Raw genomic sequence first — 20,043 nt, 5'->3', positions numbered from 1 at the left:
CGTTGCGGGGCTTTCCCTCGCAGATGGGTAACAGCCCAGAACCCAGCCCTGCATGCTCCTCCACACTGCAGGAGGTTCCACAGCTGGCCTGGAGCCACTTCCCAACGTGGCGAGTGGATCCTTTGTCTCTAATGGGCTAGAATGAGACTTGGAGGCCAAGTTCTGGGAGGTGGGGAGAAGCGTCCTGTAAGGAATCTGTCTGGCACCCTGATCGTATCTGCTCTGTGCTGGCCCAAAGAGCAGGGCTGGGAAAGGAGCAAAGCGCCAGCTGGAAGCCCAGTATGAATGGGGTAGGGGTGGGGTTGGCCCTTGTCAGACTTGACACATCTTCTCCAGACCCTTGAAAGAACTGACCAGGGCAGGAGATGGGCGGCAGGACTATGCACCTTCCCCCACTCCATGCGTTGGCCAGACAAGCGTTGCTACAGCATGAGGTCACACCTCCCCCAGCACAGTGCAACTGTTCCTAGGCCCTGCTGGCCTGGAAATGAGCTGCTTGGGATTGGAGTTCCTTGCTCCTAGGTGGGGACCTTCCAGGATGTGTCTGGGGCTCTCCATCTCATGCACAAGCGCACCCTGGAAGCTATTGAGAGTTTGTATTGACCCATCAGGCCTTGCCATGTTCCGTTCTCAGCGGCCTCTGGCCTGACTTTTCTGAAAACATCCATTCAATGTGCAGTAGCTGGTCAAAAAAGCGAACAGAATGTTTGGAATCATTAAGAAAGGGATTGATAAGAAGACAGAAAATATCCTGTTGCCTCCATATAAATCCATGGTACACCCAAATCTTGAATACTGTGTGCAGATGTGGTGGCCCCATCTCAAAAAAAAAAAAAAAAGGAATTGGAAAAGGTTCAGAAAAGGGCAACAAAAATGATTAGGGGGATGAAACGGCTGCTGTATGAAGAAAGATTAATAAGACTGGGACTCTTCATTTTGGAAAAGAGACGACTAAGGGAGGGGATATGATTGAGGTCTATAAAATCATGACTGGTGTGGAGAAAGTAAATAAGGAAGTGCTATTTACTCCTTCTCATAACACAAGAACTAGGGGTCACCCAATGAAATTAATAGGCAGCAGGTTACAAACAAACAAAAGGAAGCTCCTCACACAACACACAGTCAACCTGTGGAACTCCTCGCCAGAGGATGTTGTGAAGATCAAGACTATAAGAGGGTTAAAAAAAGAACTACCTACGTTCATGGAGGGTAGGTCCATCAATGGCTATTAGCCAGGATGGGCAGGGATGGTGTCCCTAGCCTCTATTTGCCAGAAATTGGGAATGAGCGACGGGATGAATCCTGATGATTACCTGTTCTGTTCATTCCCTCTGGGGCTCCTGGCATTGGCCACTGTTGGAAGACAGGATACTAGGCTAGATGGACCTTTCGTCTGACCCATTGTGGCCACTCTTATGTCCTTATGACCTGCTCACATTAGAGAGTAACTAATGATGCACTTAGGCTGAAAGGCAGCACACTTCTCCTCTAGGGGAAGGCATATTCTGGTCAGCTTGCTCCCCAATAGATTGGTGGTGGCAAGTAACGCCACTCTGATTAACAAACACCAGCTGATCCCCACTGAGCTGGGTCCCTCTGCCTGTGCTTTCCAGCATCAACTTAGTTTTATTGGGTGGACTCTGTCAAACTGTGACACTGCTCTGTTTAGGAACACCTGCTAGATCAGAACCCTCACCCACCCAGCCTTTTATTCTGCCTCTGACAGTGGCCAATACTGTGCTTGCTCAGCCCCTGTGAAAATTAGGCCATTAACCAATTGTACAATGATAAACATATGGGGCGAATTCCTTCCTGACCACTGTGGATGCTCGAGATGCACCCTGAAGCATAAGGGTGGCTTGGCCTTAGCATGTGCAACTACAAATGGCCCTATCGATTTTAGGGACCATGGTGATCATAGTCTGACCTCCTGCATCATGCAGGCCCAAGAATTTCAGTCAGTGCTTCCTGCATTGAGCCCAATAACTTGTGGTTAAATTAGAGCAGATCAGAGGAGAACCCAGCTCGATTTAAAGATGTCAGATGATGGGGAATCCACCACATCCTTTGCCAAAGGGTTACAGCTTGGTCCTAAATTTCTCTGTAGCATTTTAGATCCAGTGATCTTGCTTGACACCATTTTTCTTTGGTGAGGGATGCTGTGCGTCTCACCCTGTGTTCTTTTGCAGCTTGCACTCGATGAAGCTCTTGAGCTGCTGCTGCTGAGGGCATCCGCCTATCTTGAGCCATCTCGTTCTGGTAGGGGAGGTGTGAAATTTTGGAGAGGAGATGCTGAGGCTTTCTGCCATTTGGTTTGTCTCTCTGGAGAAAGCATCTTCTTTACCTTCTGACTTTGGTTTCTCTTCTCTACCACCTTTTGCAGTCTGACAGGGGGCAGGAGGGGAGATAAGAGAGTGAATGCAGATTGCACTGAAGGTGTAAACCACAGACCAGGTAGTGCTGCAGGGCTCCGTGCAGGTTGGGCAGGGAGCTGTTTCTGCAGCTGCTCCAGCTCTCTGTGATTCACTGGGGAGCAAGAATGTGCAGGCCAGGCGTGTAACCCCTTCACCGCTGGATGCCTGCACAGTAAGACTTGGGGATCCTCCTGCATTGCGAAAGACAAGGGAACAGAAGGACACAGCCACCTGGCCAGGGCCGAGCAGGCCTTTATTTCAGAGACATGTGCCTTAGGTGCGAATGCATGCAAGAACTGGACGAGGCCTTTGGAAATTGGTAGTGGCCAGGGTCAGTGCATTTGAGCTCTGTGGCTGGTCCTTAGGTGTGAGAGGGACAGTCCTGGGGGAGCCAGGCTGACGGTGAGTGGAGAGGAGCATGTAGGATTCCAGCCTGACCCCGATGCGTTGCCAATGTAGGACCCTGCACGGCCAGCAGGTGCAGTTGGAACGCCTGGTCCTGCCAAAGAATCCAGCAGGTTCCTTGCAGCTGCCTAAAGGCTTCTGATGGGACTGCTGCCCAAAGTCAGATGCGAGCCATCCTTCCGGCGCTTGAGCAAAGCGCTGAGTCTGCTCTCTGGCCGTGTGGGGAGCGCGGGCGGGGGAAGCACACCCGCCGCTCTCCTTTTGAAGTGGAGGAAGTGGTGAGTTCCCACTGCGGTTCTGTGCTCTTGCCTTTCTCACCAATCTCTTCTGCCCTGCTCTCCCCCATCCACCCATCCCTCTCTCTGCCTCCAGCTCTTGCATTCCCCATTAGCTCCACCGCTTTCTCCTTGCCCTCTCGAGGTCCCGCTCCCTTTGGTGGGGAGCCCTGTGCTTTTCGCAAGTAGGCAGTGTCTGTACTGGTGCAACAACCAGCCTTGGCAGCCCCTCGCCTCTGTGCACAGAACCATTCCCACCACCCCACAGCATGCATGTGCTCCTCCACTGGGTCAGAGCATATCGCTCCCCAGCCCAGAGTCAACACGGGCAGAAAGCGCCAGCATAAAGGCCCCAGCCTTCAATTACTCCTCCCCCAGTGTGGCCGTTACTTCTCCCACAATTCACCTGGGCTTCCAGAAGGTCTTGCTAAGTCTCCCACCAGCCACTGCTTTGGGGAGCTGTGGAATTGGCACCCAGAAGGCCATGCAACAAAGGGGGGTGTGTTCTGATATGTCAGCAGGGGAGTTGGTGGGAGACATTGAATGCTTTCGGATAGTTACCTTTTTGGGCCCTACCAACCCGTGCTGGATTCGAACCAGCGACTTGGAGGTGAAAAAGACACTTCAGCCTTACCCAGACCGCTGCATGGCAACAGCCTGAGTCATATCCAAGAGAAAAGGGGAAGAGTTGACTCAGCAGTGTCTAAGGGAACAGTTTCCCATGAGGGAGTGGTAGGTGCCACGAGACCCGGCAGACCCTGTTCCTGTTTCGTGCAGATAACAAAAGAAAAGGCGCATGAGAAGACACAGGCTGCAGAAGCGCCAGGCGATTTCGATGAGATGCCTGGAGCACTTCACTGTCCAACCTCCCTCTCACACCTCCCCCACCCCCGGTTGCCTCTGCTAGCTCATTTTCTCTCTTGCTATAGTTTCCTTTCTCTTCAAATGTTCCCTTCCTTCCTTTTTTTCTCATTCCATTGATGGCAGAGACAGAGCCCAGTTCAATCCGGGGAGCTGGGATCTGGATTCGAACTTCAGCGCTGACCAACATCCCCGTGTCCCTCAACCACTGTCCTTGGGAGCGAAAATCCCGTCCTTGAACATCCCCCATGTTCTGGATCTCATTCCATCTGGCTCTTGCATCCATAGTGGGTTGAGACCCACTCCAAATAGCTGTGGGTTTGGGGAGAATTCAGACCCAAACTTGTTGCTGCCAGCCTTGCCTTTAGGAGAAAAGTTGTCTGGTTTAGATAGATTTGAAACCGATGCAACCCCTGGGTGGAGACACATTTAGCCTGGCTTAAATAGTCATTTACTGACACAAACTAGCTGCAAGTCTCAGAGTTTATCTTCCTCTACCCGTCCCCCAACCCTGTTCCTGAGCAGCAGTTGTCCCTCACTTAGTCAGGCTCTCCCAGCAGCTCCTAGAAGAGGGAGACTCTTGGTAACAATTTGTTTCAAGGGTTGAATGCTGTGTAGTGCTGGCAGAAGGTGCTGAAGTGACCCTGGGGCCTGGAGCCCTCTGTTGTACTCAGGGAAGGTAGCTGCAGAGCCTGTCTACCCTGTAGGAATGGAGCACAGATACACACGCCTAGAATATATGGGCTCCATCAGCGAACCTGCAAGTCCATTGCCAGCAGCTGGGACGCTGTTCTGAAGGAATCAGTGGGTGGGAGTTGTCACTGTACCTGAGATGAGCTCCACGCAGGACTGGAGAGGGGGGTCCCCTATTCTGGGACAGATGAGGGGGGCTGCTTTGGTCCCTGGATCAGTGTAGAGGGGTCCTGGGGGTGCCCTAACTTGTGCCCAGCTGCCTGTGGCCCTGATATGCCACCCCAGCAACTGAGTGGCTGATTCTCCCTTGCTTGGCACCTTGTGTTGTGATTCGCACCTGTACTAATGTTACCTGATCTGGTAACATTTAATGCTCACTGTGCCCAGAATGGCTCTGGGCTGGATCCTCAGCGGGGGGGAGCTGCATTGACTCAAGTGACTGCACCAGCTGAGGATCTGGCCTCCAGCATCTTAGTCAGCACTGGGCAGAGGAACTAACTCACGAACAATAGCGCAATCGAGAGCGGGGACGCGGCAGGGGAGCTCTCAGTTCCTTGAAGCAGAAGCACTCCGTTTACATGCATGCACAAACAGCCATGCAGAGCTGGGCTCCCACCACGTCCTCAGCCTCCCCCTCGAGCAGATTCAGTGTCGTGCTGCTGTTGGGGAGGCAAAAAGTGAAAGGCTTGCCCGCTGAGCTGACGTGTGTCGAAAAGCCCCTTTCTGTTTGTTTTGGGCTGCACACAAGGTGTTCAGCCCGGGGCTGGTTTCAACACTCCGGACAAGGCAGCGATGGTCAGAAAAGTGAGTGGGTAACAAAGTGGCACCTCTGTCCTCCACAGGTCTGTTCCCTGGGTGTGTTTGAGTCACAGGCCCTCAGCTTCCCTGGCAAAAACAAGTCCTCGCTCCTGTTCACGGGGGCTGGAACAATTTTTACAGTACAGATGCTATGAGCCATTGACCTGAACTGCAAATCCTGTATATCATGAAAACCACTTCAAGTCGGGGGATGCTGCAGCAGCCCCCATGCCCCTAGTTTCCAGCCCTCATGCGCCTGTTAACTGCAGAACCGGCACCTCTCCAGGAGTCTTTTCAGCTTTGTGCATCGGCAGGTCCCAGTGATGTTCCTACGGTGGGACCTCAATTGCTGGTGGTGACACAACGGGGAATTAGGAGATGCCCTTCTTAAATCTATACGAGAGTAAGGGCTGTGAACTAGCCACCGTGCCCTTCCCCACGCTGCTTACTGGGAGGCGATCCTGGCTGGGTCCCCACTACCTGGGGGTGAGGGTGGGAGTCCTGGATCTTGCTGTGGAATGGGGATGGCAGAATGGAGCCCTGTCCTAGTGTGCTCTGCAGCACTGGCCCGTGCAGCAGAGCGATGGGCTTGGCTCCAGGTGCTGCCCCATTTCTGTGTGTAGGAGAACGGAAGAGGAACATGAAAGAGAGAACAGCGCCTGTCTCACCCCTCAGCCCTGGCAGATTGCTTCCCCGCTCCACCTGCCCCTGTCTCTCCCTCCATCCCTTTATTTTTTTTTCTCTCTCTCTCTCTGCCTTGTGAGGCTGGCGTGATATGGCCCTCCAGGGTGTCACAGGCAGCTGCACCCTTCCAGCCCCTTGGGTGTACTGCAGCTCATGGGACCGAAGCAGGGATGGATTAACTCACAGCTCAGATGGCCATGGCCTGGGACAGTGCCTGGGTGGCCAGAGCTCTCAACATCTGTCCGTTCCCGGAGATCGAATGCAGCCCTGGGTCCCTGATCATTTGGGGCCTGATCCAAAGCCGATATGGGAGTCCTCCCGCTGACTTCAATGGGCTTTGCTTCAGGCCGCTGGGCATGGTGTCCAGCGGTCACTGTATTCAGTGCATTCTGGCACAGCCTCATTTAGATGGGTTAGGTGAGTTGGGTAAAGACGTACCTGAACCCTGGGGTACGTACCCTGCACCGCTCTCTATGTGCCTAAGCAGTGCCAGCCCTGTCTACACTGCACTTTTTATCAACATAGTGGCCTGCTGCCTCGCCCCAGCCAGAACCTTTCCCTGATGAGTGTGGCTAATGCACCGCAGTGTGGACACAGCAGCCCGCTTTTCACTGCGGCGTGGAGCTACGTGGCGCTGCCAGAGGTGTCTGATGTAGACGTAGCCTGTGAGGAAGATTGGGCCTTATGATTCTGGCACTAAACTGGGGCAATGGAAATAAGACGCGTGGTTAATGTCCGAGCAGAGCTCACCGAGGGAAGAGGGAAATGGATTGTCGCTCGGCGTCTAAGTGGACGTCGTTCCAAAAGGCAAGTTCTAGCTCGGCTCCAGGTTACTGGGCTGGGTAGTGTCACTTCTGTAGAAGGAAAGCACAAGCCCTGTGCGGCAGGAGCTCCTCCTCATGCAATTCTGTGGCCCACGTTGCGCAGGCAATGAACCTCCTGGCCCTGTCGGGCAGCTTGATCTATGAATCTCTGCTCATGTGGCTGTGGTGCTATAAGCTCAGGGGCGTGATTCACCCTTTGGAGAAGTTTGGATCCAAACTGAACATTTTCTCTGGCTTCTGGGTGCGGAATGAGCAGACTGGAAACCCTGAATCCCATCACTCTAGGATCTGGGGGTGTTTGAAGTCCAGATGCCACTGCTGTGACTTGGGCCCAGTTCTAGTTATGAGTGAGCCCTGAGGAGACCTTTAGTGTAAACCATACACTCTTCCTTTCCTGATGGCTGCCAAGGAAATAGGACTTGTGGGTGTGTCCTTGTTTGTTAATGATGGATAAAGAAAGCCGGACAAGGTTTTTTCTCCTTAAAAAAAAAAAAAAGTAAAAAAAAAAAAGTACCAGGCATTTGGCCTTCTCTGTTTTTTGTGAACAGTCTCCACTGGCAGACCTGAGAAGTGGACTGGGAACTTGCATGCAGGTGTCCTCAGATTGTCACAAGGAGAATTTTCCTCTCAGCTCTTTGGCAGGTGTCTTGAGTTAGATAGGTTGGAATCAAACCAATGAAAACAAAGGGTTTTAAATGATTGGTCTGAAAATCTCCTCCCACTCAGTTTCTCAGCTGTCTGGGTTTTTCTGTTTGTGATTTCAGAATATTACCAGTCCTCTAGAGAGTCTTCCATGAAAACCATGGCAGACAAAACTTGAATGGTTAAGGTAAAAAAACAAGTGGGGTGGAGGGTGAGAGGGAACCTTTCAGGGGAGAAAAGGCACAACTCTTGTTTGTTTTTTTCCTGTGCAGATCACCTTTAAGGATAAATTGCGGGGTAAAAACCAGGGCTGGATGTATCCGTTCGGGTAGCATAGCTGCGATTTATCAGCTGGGGTAAATCAAGGTAGAAACAGAGCAGTGCCAATTTAAATCAGCTGGTCCAACATGCCTCCCGATTCACTTTTGCATAACACTGACCCTGAATCAAAGCAACTCTGAGGTTAACAAATGTTTGGGGTGAGGCTGAAGTGTGCTGACAAGGTGTCACCCAGCTGAGAAGGGTGTCATCTCCAAGCTAAAGGAGATTACAGCAGAGAATGCCTCCCATCTTCACAGGCATCCCAGATTCTTTTGCTCTGGCGGTGGTGGGCTTTGCAGCTGGCAGAACATGGTGGCGGCTATCAAAATTGCTCTCCATGGAGCCTGGCTTCCCAGTTCGAGTTCCTGCTGTAGATTAACTTGGCCTAAATCAGAACGAAAAGAGCAGGGCACTGGCCTCTCATGGAATCATGGTGTGCGCTGCCTTCGCCAGGGATTTGGATAACGAAACTGGGGCCCTAACAAGATCTGCAAGGACCCCGCATGGCCTGGATAACCCAGAAACCTGCTCAGCCGTGAAATCGGCAGCTGGTGTTTTCAACTTGGAGGGTTGATGTAACCTTTAGGCCAGAGCCAGGCTGACTCCAAGCTCCGCTCGCTCCCCGTTTACCCTCTCCTGTTCATTGTCAGAGCGCTCTGCTGTCCATCGGTCGCACTCAGTGGGGAGGGGTAGTTCAGCAGGTGCCAAATATTTTAATGATGAATTTAAAACAAAAAATCCAGATAAAAAGCCCCTTCTCCCACCCTCCATGACAGAGCTGGGAGCGTGTCCTGCAGAGAATCAGAAAGGCCTGTCAGATGTCACCCCAAAAGTGGGGAAAGCAAGACAGCAGGCGAGTCAAACTCTGGCCTCATCAGCCTTCAGATTGTACCGACCTGCCTCCCTTCCCATCATTCCTCTGGGCATTGCTCAGTACATAGGAAGCCAAGATCTGCCAGGATCCCTTCTGGCTTTGTTACACCTTATTGCTGGGACAGCCAGGATAAGGGCAAAGTAGCATACAGTCGCCCATGCTAAAAGGTAATGGAGTCTGTCTCTGCACCTCCTGGCCTTGGATTCCCCCCACCCGTCCATCTCCCCTTGAACCTTGCACCCCCAGAGAGGTAACAGCATTGCCCTACCGCCCGGGGTGTTGAGAGAATAAATACATCACGGACTGAGGCAGCAAGAGACTATAGTGATGGAGGCCAGATGAGCACCAGAGCTAGGCAGAAAGAACCGATTCAAAACTTTAAACAAAGCTCAGTTTGCATTTCGTTCAGGCTGGGGCGAAGTGCTGAGTTGGTTCCTATTTGATGCAAATCAGTTTGTCCATCCCCAGCAGACAGCTGGCTTCCAACCAGGGCTGATTTCTGGCTACTTGCTGGATTTTCCTCTTGCAGCTCTGGCAGGCCAGCTCGTCAAAGTCCCACATTTAGCTTGAACCCGCTCAGAGACAGGAAGCTGCCTCACATCAAAGGCAGCTGATTAGAAATAGCCAGGAGGGAGGAGGTTAGAAAGTTGACCACAGGGTAACAGCAGCGGGGGCCACTCGCTCCTTCTGTGAATTTACATTTGGAGCAGGAAGTGTCAGGCTGAGGCAGGGAGCTCGAGTGGGGAGCTCTGTCTCTCAAGGGTCGCGCAGTGGTACAAAGCAGGTCGCCTTGTGACATCAGAACCAAGTTCCTGCTGCAGCAGGGGCTGGAACCTGAACCCCAAGTCATTCTCCCGGTTTTGGAGGAAAGAGACTTTCCAGGTGCTCAGAACTCTAGGACGGGTAAGTGGCAATTGAGAAAAGTGGGGGACAGTGTTATGGCACAAATCTATCTAGCCAAAGAGATGTCTCTAGGGCCCTGATCCCCTATATATGCAGACTCCCCGGCATTCACAGAAAGAGTTCATAAACAGCCCTTTGATTTCTGATTACAGAGAGAGGGTCTCGACGCTCCCCACTCAGTAGCTGCCTTGACAATAATGGCTACAAGGCTGTGTTAGAGTGAGATGTTTAACTAATGTCCACGGACAAATCGTGAAGTGATCAGTTTAGCTTCTGGTTCATTTCTGGCAGAATTGTCCTAGGCATCTCTGCGGTGCGTTCCATTGCGAGGATCTCAAAGCACGGATGGGCTGCACATCTCCTCTTCCCTGTGACATAGGCCGGGGTTGAGTTGGATCAGTTCAGTGAGCTGTTTACTTTTTCCTGGAAGCTGGCATCTTGCGCCCTGGAGGCTGGCGCTCTCTTCACCCGCTGCATCGTGTGTGGCAGAATTTTCCCTTTTTTGATTAGGCCCCTTAGAAAGGGGGATTTTTTTTTTTTTAACAAGATGAGTTGTGTGTCTAACAGGATGCGCAATTGCAAAATAGGCCTTGAACCCGCCTCAATTGCATGTGCAAAATGACACCAGCCTCTCATGGATGTTAGGGGTGGTTTTGCACATGCAGTTGAATGTAGATCAGCACATGTGCAAAACCACCCCTTGTCTGTCTGCTATTTAACAGTGTCTAGCAGCTGCTGTACCGAAGAAGAAAATCAATAGCAGGCAAAAGCCCTAATTGTACTGATGCAGAGGGCAAAATGTTAATTACAGTGAGAGAAACAGTTTCCCCACCTCCAGCTTCCCCCCACTCCACACCCCATTTAACTCCTCATAGCTGTTAAGAACAGCGGGCCTGAGTCTCTGATCTCATATGCTGGTATGAATCAGGAGTGACACTACTAGAGTCCCTGGGGTTGCAATGGTGTAAAAGAACCAACCCCCTCTGTTGCCCTGCACTTCACACCTCTGCAAAGGGGGTGCACAATGCTGCCCTTGTGACCTGCACTTTGCACGCCCTTTGCAGAGGCCTAAATGACAATGCAGGGTGAAAGGCAGATAGTGATCAGACCTAGTGTTTTGTGTCTCGGATGACACACAGATTGGGGGAGTGGTAAATAATGAAGAGGACTAGTCTCTGATAAACAGCGAGCAGGATCTCTTGGTGAACTGGGTACAAGAAAACAATATGCGCTTTAATACAGGTAAATGTATACATCGAGGAAGAGATGTAGGCCATATGTACAGAATGGGGGACTGTATCCTGGGAAGCAGTCACTGAATAAGATTTGGGGGTCATGTGACCATCAGTTCCCAGTGTGATGCTGTGTCCAAAAAGGCTAATGCAGGCTGGATCCATAAACTGAGGAATCTTGAACAGGTTTGGAGAGGTGATTTTATCAAGGAGCGAAGGTTAAGGGGTGACTTGATCACAAAGCACCTGCGTAGGGAACAAATATTTGATAATGGGCTCTTCAGTTTGTCAGAGAAACATCTAGCAGAAGCCAATGGCTGGAAGTTGACGCTAGACAGATCTAGATTGGTAATGCGTAAATCTTTAACAATGAGGGTAATTAACCATTGGAACAACTCACCCAGGGTCATGAGGGATTCTCCATCACGGAACATTAAGATCCAGATTGGATCTTTTTTCTAAAAGATCTGCTCTAGGAATTACTGTGGGCAGATCTATGGCCTGTGTTACACGGGGGGTCAGACTAGTCATCCTGTCTGGCCTTGGAATTCATGGAGTTATGCCAGGGATCAGAATGAGGCCCGGTGTCATTTGCCAGGCTTACACCTGGGAGGCACTTGCTCCAGTGGAAGAATTTGAGGGCCCCCAGGCAGACCAAAGTCAACTTGGTTCATTTTAAATTCTCTTCCCCTGCCATTCTAGTGCCACCTGGGATCATGGGAAGGGAGAGTTTCGAAGTGTCGATGCACTTTTCATCATCTCTTCTGTTTGTTTGCTTTGTGCTCATCACGTGGCTCTGAGTGAAACAAGACTCGTTTAAGTGGGGTTAGTGGTTGCTTTGTATTGCTGGCGCTGTGCAAATCCCGTGGCAGAACTAGTGACTTTGGTCTAGCTCCAAGTCAGATTCCCTCTCTGGGTCGACTGGCCCTGCCCTGGGGTTGTCAGTATCACACGAGGTCGGTGAGAACCCAGCCCCGCTGCCAAATAGCTTTAATTGGCGTTGAAATTCTGACATTATTTCTCTCCATTTGAAGCTTCATGCAGCCCCCAAGCAAGGTGAGTGGTGCAAATCTAGTGCAGGTGAGTGACTCAAACTAGCAATCCTCTCGGGAGGCCTGTGTGAAATGGTCTCCGCGCAGTTCCCACTGGATAGGTGCTTGCGTCACAATGCTGCGGTGCCACCCTCTCCTAGCTGTCTCAGCAGGCTGGCCCAGGGCTGACTGGGCCGTGGAAGAAAAATGACCTTCTCTCGTAGAGGTGCTCAAAAGCGGGATGTGCTGGTGGGGCAGGGGGTGGGGGCTGCCCTGCTCTGTGGCCCACGCAGCACCTGGGATTTTAAGAAATGCCTAATGGATGCAGGCCCAGAGCCTCAGAGGTGTTGAGGCTTCTACCTTCCATTGACATGAGTGGGACTTAGGTGCCTAAATACCTCTGAGAAGTGGGGTTCTAAGCACCCAACCCCCACTGACATTCAACCCCCTTGATTCCCTTTAAAATCCCAGCCAGAACGCTGCAAACCAAGGAAAACATGGAATCTCCTGATCCTGTTGCTCAGCTGGTGAGCTCCATGGATTGCTACCAACTGGGGGTCTGTCCCTGCTTTTTCAACTCAATCTGCTAGACTGGGTCCCTTTACCACATGGACTGGGGTGGGGGTGAGGGGGCAGCAGTCTTTGAGCAGAGTAAAAATAAACCTGGCTTCCTCTTTCTCTGACGTTGAGGAGAACTTTAGCAGGATGACTTCCAAACCTTGGCCCTTCAGTGCACCAGTCTGCAGGCAGGAGGAAACCAGAGCCTGGCTTGTGGCTCTTTGATGAATCAGAGTCAATTTGGCCCGTGAATGGGGTGTGTAAGCACAGCCTTGCACAGTAGGCAAGCTGGGCTGGGTTGACAATGCAATTGTGCTCTCCAGGGGCTTGTCTTGGCCTTGGGTCCCTTTGGGTTAGGTGAGAAACTACTGGCTGCCTTGGAAAAATGCAAGTGCAGCCGTGCCTCTGGCTAGATATGCCAGGGCTCCTGTTCTGCCCATGCAATGATGGGCAGCATAATCACTGCCTGGGCTTAGCCCAAGGCGTGGGCAGCCAGCAGCGCTGCGCATAAATATTTCCTCTTCCCACCGCTAAGCCTCAGTGCCCAAGAAAAATGGCTGCTCTGGCTCAGGGACAGGGCTTAGGTGAATGGACAGCCCCAGCTAAGACCATGGGTGACGACTAGTGATATCTAGCAAGTGTATAAACTGCTGCTCAGGCACACTATGCACTTTCTCTCTGTTTCCCTCCCAAGCCCACTGCAGTCAATGAAAAGATGCTCCCTGAATTCAGTGATGTGTTGGCTCTGGCCCTCTTTCTTGCACTCTTACTTCCCTTCCCATCACTGAAATGCAGCCGCTTCTGGGGTGGGGAGAGATCGATCCTGGTTTGAGGCCACTGTAGCTGACGGGGCTAGAAGCCCCCCTGCCTTGGGACACCCTTGGAGGATCCTGTTCTCATGCCTCGAGGCCCCCGCCCCAGCTAGTGGGGACCCCCCCATCACCCCACCTCTGGCTCTGGGGCAGAGGGAGTGTGGAGGATCTGCAGTGTCAGGCTTGAGAGGATTCTGTCCTCCCCCGCCCCGGTCGCTGGCTGGTGTCAGTCATTCTGATCTGCGAGGGGCTGCAGGGTGAGGGGGTTCCATGGTATTAAAGGGGCAGGGAATTATAAAATGGTCAGAATACTTAAGAAATCATTTTTAATATGGGATAAGCCCAGTCGCTGATTGAAATCCCTGCTGAACAGAGGGCTGCGCGGTAGCAGCAAGTCTGGCAAAGCTTAGGGAAAGAAAAGCATAATGAGCCAACTGCTTAGCTAATGGTCCGAGTGGGAGATTTATCCAGGGCTAGAGGCCAAATCCCAATATGTCCGTCTCATGCAGGTGCCAGCTACTAAATGCTCCAGCTCCCGGCTCCTCTGGGAGCAGCAGGTAAATGCCTGGGGCTGGATCCTGCTGTCTGTGCTTGGAGAATTCCCCGCCCCATGCTGTCCCCACTGCGGGGTATAGTACAATGATGATGATCTCACAGCATCCTAGGTGCTTCCTAGATCCTGATCTCAAGAGCTTGCAGCAGAAGTATAGGACAAGCCGCAGTTGGCGAGTGGGACAAATCAGAGGGAGGGTGGGAGGGGAAGAGGATTTCCAAGGAGCCTTAGGGATGAAGTTGCTCAGCTGCCATTTGGTCGGACTGGTGCCCTTAGGCTGCTTTGGAAATCCCATCGTGTGGAGGCCATGTGGGCTGGTGGATCAGCTGTGCATGCAGCTGGGGAATGAGAACTTGTCATTTAAACCGCACGTCCCTACCCTGTTTCCAGTTGTCAATGTTCTTGGAGGTGGGGGTTGTCATCCCCCCTCCCCCTGTGTATGTCTACAGTGCCCAGTGCAGTGTGGCCCTGATCCTGAGGGGGGTCCATGGGCGTTGCTACCATAATATACAGAATAAATGGTAATATGAAAAAAGAGAAGATCCTTCTGTAGCTCTCCGCTATTGACTGGGTTTTAACATTGACCCAGACCTTGTCCCTAAAACCATATGACTTTATTGATCTTTAAACAACCGCCCCCCTAAAGTGCTAGCCAAAGACCCCCTTTCCCAAGACCACCCCATGCCCTCTCCTCTCATCCCCCTCTTCCCAGGGAAGGCCAGCCCCATTCATTCTGGGGGATGAATTGCTGGAGTGAGGATTACACGGTGGTGCCCTTGGTGGGAGAGACTGGTCCTGGCATACAGAAGTCACCATCTCTAGCCTTGACCTAGAGGGACTGATCCTGTAAAGTGCTGAGCACCCTCAGCTCCCATTAAAGTCCGTGGGAATTTTGCCAGTGGGAGCAGATGGAAGGAATTCCCCCGAGCATTCAAAAATCTTGGGGACTTGTAACGAGAAGCAGATCTCTCTCTATTATTATTCTACTGGGCTGGGCCCAAATCCACCTAGTAAATGCTCCCTCCCAGGAACTCCTCCCCACGACCTCTTTTTGATTGTTCGTTCCACCCCTTCGCTTATGCAGTGCAATTAAACCCGTTAGCATAACCAGCCCTAATAAGAGGCGGGGCCTCTCCCTGTATGGCCGCACCTGCAAGCAGGCCAGGACACGGATTAGAACCTGCGAGGAATATGTGTCAATGCTCAGTCCCTCTCCCAGCTCAGCCAGAAGCCGTGACCCTGGTGCCAGCTGCAGTGGCTTAATATTTCCCTCCCTCTGGGCTTGGCACATGTGGTAATTTTGAATCCAGGCTCATCTAGCGAAGGCCCTTAGCTGACAGGGGAAATTCCTGAATGGAAAAACGAAGTCGAATCCTTCCACATCTCTGTGTGCGGCGACTCTGAGGCTGGCTGTTTAATCTGCTGTGCCCAGCAGCGTGGGATCTAAGCAATGCCTTGTACCAGGGACACGCTAATATACAGACAGATAGGAGGAGATGCTCAGCTCTGCAGCAAGGCTCCCACGTCCGGCACCAGCTGCATTTCCATTAAAACTGGGAGGGTTTTCTTGAATTCAGGGTCAGAAAGAATAATCCCAGCAGCACAGCAGCTTCATGTTGTTTATTCTGGCCTGAGCCACACGCACAGATTTACTGGCAGGAAGGTGCCTTCTAGTGGTACAGCTTAGTTCTGTTACTGATGTAAACACCTTCGGCTCAGTTAACTACATCCACACTTCAGCGGATGTTTTGCTTTAACTAGTCCAGTGCAGTTGAAATGTTTTTGTAAACAAGGCCTTCCTTTATGCTGTCCCCACGTTCTCCATTTGCTGCATATTTTTCATTGACCGGGTTTAACTGAATTGCAGCTAGCGGTGAGGGAAGCTCGGTATGGAATAGTGGGAGTGGGGGTGGGTTTTGCATCAGGAAAGGCATGGAAGGCAGTTTGGGATTGTAGGATAGACACAAAACATCCAGCAGTGAAACAGTTAACCATATTGCCATTTCAATGGACATCTTTAGGTTTCAGAGTTAACATTTCATTGCGCTGAACGGGGCGCTTCATAGCAGACCTATTGTTTCAGGCTGTCAGCAGACTTGTGCAGATGGCGCTGCAGCAGTTGCAGCCAGGTCATGTTTTTCACGTTATCTTTACAAGCATCTGTACCAGAAATATCATTTTATGACATGAAAGCTGAGATTCTGGAGCGCAGTCGTGTCCCCAGGGGTGGCTGCCACAGCAAGTCTTGGGTTAACTCTACATGCACCCTCAAATAGCATATACCTGGCATACTGCCCAAATTCCCCCCCACCGTGCGCATGCACCCTCTGATGTTGTGAGGGAGTGATGAGAAAGGGTAACTTTACAGCTCAGAGGCTCCCAAAATTTTCACTGCCACCCTCCTTGTAGATACCACGCCCCCCCCTGCACACATTCCCTACAACTGGAAATAAAGTCTGCAAACGCTGGGATCAGAGGCACTATATATGTACAAAGCAAGTGCCATTAAGCCTCACAACATCCTTGGGCGAAGGGATTAAGTATTAGGGGGAAACTGAGGCAGAGAGGGGCAAAATGACTCAGCCACGGCCACACAGTGAGTCAGCAGAGTTGGGACTAAATCCCAGGAGTCTTTATGCCCAGTCATCTCCTGTAGTCCCTCCCTCTTTATGGCACATGTGCTCTGGGAGAAGGCAGTGTCTGGGGTAAGGGAAAGGTAGAAGCTCTAGTGGGGAGCAGCGAGCTGGCTGGGCTGCAGGGTCCAACATGGGACGGGGCAACTCTCTCTGGCTCAGCCTGTGACCACACTTCCTGCATTCCCAGTGACTCACGCTGGGCACTCTGCATCTCGCCCCATGGGTGCAGCTCCTCTCTGGAGCCGTCAAGCCTCCGAGCTCTCACTTGCTCTGTTTTGCTGAGGAATTATGCTAGAGAAGCAGCCCCAGCAGGGGGGAAAAGCACATCTGTGTTGCTGCCCCCCTTGTCCCGCTGCCTGGATTGACTCCCTGTTTGTTCCTGATACAAAGAAGCTAATTGGTCTTAACGTAGCATTAGCAGAGATACTGTATTCTCCTTCTCCGGGGGCTTCTGTTTCACTGGGGGCAGAAAGGGAGTGAACTCCAGCTGGGAGCGAGAGCAGGATTAGTGCCTGATGACATAAATGGAAGGTGATTACAGGGGAAGGATTGGGTTATGGCTTATTGAGGATTAAGGTCAGTGGACCGAGGGTAATATTATAGGTGAAAAATCTAATCTGCAGGTCCCCAGGAGCAGGAGGGGGTAAGAGGGGGAAGGGAGTAACACAGACGATAGGAGGGGAAAGGAGAAGGCTGCACCCCCACGCTACCCTACTCTGAGGAGCCAGGCCAGGGTGAATGCAGGAGAGATTCCAAACTTCTTCCCCCAGAAAAACAAAATCAGTTTCCTCTAATCCTAGCTCTCAAGAGGCTCCCACCAGCTACTTTCATGCACCCCTAGCCATGGGGTTTGGGGGTGACGTCTGCTTTCAGCAATAGGAGAGAGACTCAGCAGCCAGGCTGGGGATGACGCCCCGGTCTCTCCCTCTCTAGCCGTTGGCTGCATGGTTCCTGCCAGGAGAAGCAGGAGGCGCAGGCACAAGCTGCTCTGATGCTGTGTCTCTGCTCTAGTCATTCCCATGTGCCCTCTGCCATCTGTAGTGTAAGCTGAATAAATAAGGCAGTGGCTTTGGGTGGAAACCCACACGGATGAGCCCCTACTCCAAGATCCCAGCTCGGCCAAGCGTCAGGCATGCCGTGTGACACTCACACGCACAGGTCGGGCCTCACACACTCCAGCCGGCCAGCAGGAATGTCGCACATTGAGCGACACTCCGGGCAAGCAGGAGAGTTTGGGCTGTCACGCAGTTTGGCTGCTCTCTGCTCCCCGAGCGGTTCCTCGCTGTACGGAGCAGCAGCGAGGCGGAGGTCAGTGCCCCAGCTGGAGTGGGGTGGGGCTATTTTGGGGGAAGAAGGAACCTGGAGCTGTTGGGAGTGAATCTCTTGGAGGAATTGGGGGCAGGGCACAGACAAACTCTTGCGGAGGGTTGACAGGAGCTATTGGAGAAGAAACATAGTAAAATGAAACCTGAGATGCTCTGGCCTGTGTTACGCTGGTCAGACCAGGGGGTCATAATGGTCCCTGAAAACCTACTGATCTATTCTCATGAATTCACGTGACTCCAGGCACTGGGGCGCTAAGAAAAACACCAAATCTCATGAGACTTTCGATCACATCGCGAGATTTGGCCACATGTTCTATGGATCTGGGCCCAGCAGAGAGGCAGTCCAGGGTTGCTGCTGGCAGAGGCTACGTGGATCTCCAGTGACTTCTGCATTTTGCCCAGCTGGAAAGAAGAACTGGCCTGTTACTGTGTCACTGAGGCAGCTGGTGAGTCACCTTCCGAAATTAACCACAGGTCCATGTGAGCTCCTGCCCAGCTCTGCATTTCCCATCACAACCGCTGTCACTGGACACTGAGTGTGCCTAGCGATGGGAAAATACAAACCTTAACTCCCAAGGGCAGGGCAGGGGGTACAATGGCTCTGGAACGAATTGGAACGTTTCTGCTCACTGCTGCGCACGCAGAGCAGGTAACGTGGTGTGTGTGTGTGTGTGTGGGGTGAGTGTGCATGTGATCCTGTGCAGGTAAAGTGGGGAGTATGATTGTGATGGGATGAGTGTGCAGTGCAGGTGTGGACGAGCTGCGGCTTTACTCATCTTTCCTGCTGGGAATTTCCTGCCTGTCCTGGTGATCCTGGGCAGCTCAGGGCAAGGTCGAAGTGGTGCATCGTTAACTATGTGGCGGCGCAGACTCCTGAGGTGTAGAATGACCACTCCATCCCTTCCATCGTATTTGGACCCAGGCCGCTGGGCCCAGAGGTCTTTGATTCACTCGTTGTCCCAGCTCTCTGAAGCGTCGAGGAGGGACGATCTCTCCACTCTCCTCCCTGGCCCAGGTCCCGCACAGCCTTAATTTGCTCCTATTTCTCTTCCAATTAGTCTGGGGCCAGGAGCAGCCCATGGGGCTGGAGGCAGAGAGGGAAGGAGTGGAAGGGGGTTCTCACCAAAATGAGTCGGGAAGAGGAGGGGTATAGGAACAGGGGAACTGCCAGATTGACTCAGAGCCGGGGGCCAGAGTCTGTTCTGCTTCCAGGCAATATATCCTCCTGGCCCCCAAGGCTTAGGGTTGGCCTGGGCTAGGGTTTCAAGCCAACACTGCCTAAAGCTTAGGCTTTAGCCATACCTTAGCCTCACCCCCAAAGCAAATCTTGCCTTGCCTTGCCTAGGGGCTTGGCAGTTTTTAACACGATCTAACACCACGCCTCGAAATAAGCCATCGTTCAGACAAGGGATGTTTCATCAGAAGGAAACCTGCCCTGGGGAGCTTGTTCTTCCAGAACTGCCCACTGTAGAGTTTCTTCTACCTTCCTCTGGAGCAGCCGGGGCTGGCACATTTGGAGACAGGACACCAGAGAGAGAGCTGTGCTGGGGAAACACACCATCAAACTCACGGCACTGAATCCCCTGAATCCCACCTCTCTGAGTACCAGGGCTAAGGGCCCCACATGATCCATGGATGGGCTGGCACATTGCGAAGAGGTGAAGGGACTTTCCAAGAACACCCAACAAGCCCCATAAGTCACTGATGCCCAGAACTAGTGCCACATCCTCTCTTCCCCTGAAGTCTCTGGAGTCATTTCCTGAACCACACTGCAGCCTCCCTTCCCTTGAGCCCTCCCTCCCCACCCTGGGGTAGTTGCCCAGAATCAGGCACACCCCACCCTCTGTGTTCTAGGCAGCAGCTTCTTTAGTTTCTCTACAGAGTTCCTTGGAGCTGGGACTTTTGCCCATCTGCCCAGGGTTCCCTGGCCTCCGGGAACAGCCTTCCCCAGAGAATATGACTCACTCGTTGGTACATGACTGGTTCTTCTGAGGCTTCTCATGGGACGACGATAGCCGAAGGGCAAGTTTTTCCTTTCTCAGTGGCTCTGGGCGTTGGACAAGCCAAACCGGTGATGTTATTCATGGCCAAGTCCTCAGCGGGTGTAAATCAGGCACGCACCATTGGCTTCAGTGCTGATTTACATTGGTTGAGGATCTGGTCCTTAATGTGGAGTCATAGACTCATAGAATTGGAAGGGAT

Source organism: Chelonoidis abingdonii, chromosome 25 (genome assembly GCF_003597395.2).
Source record: "Chelonoidis abingdonii isolate Lonesome George chromosome 25, CheloAbing_2.0, whole genome shotgun sequence".
In the NCBI taxonomy this organism is placed as follows: Eukaryota; Metazoa; Chordata; order Testudines; family Testudinidae; genus Chelonoidis; species Chelonoidis abingdonii.
Note: the sequence above shows the minus strand (reverse complement) of the source record.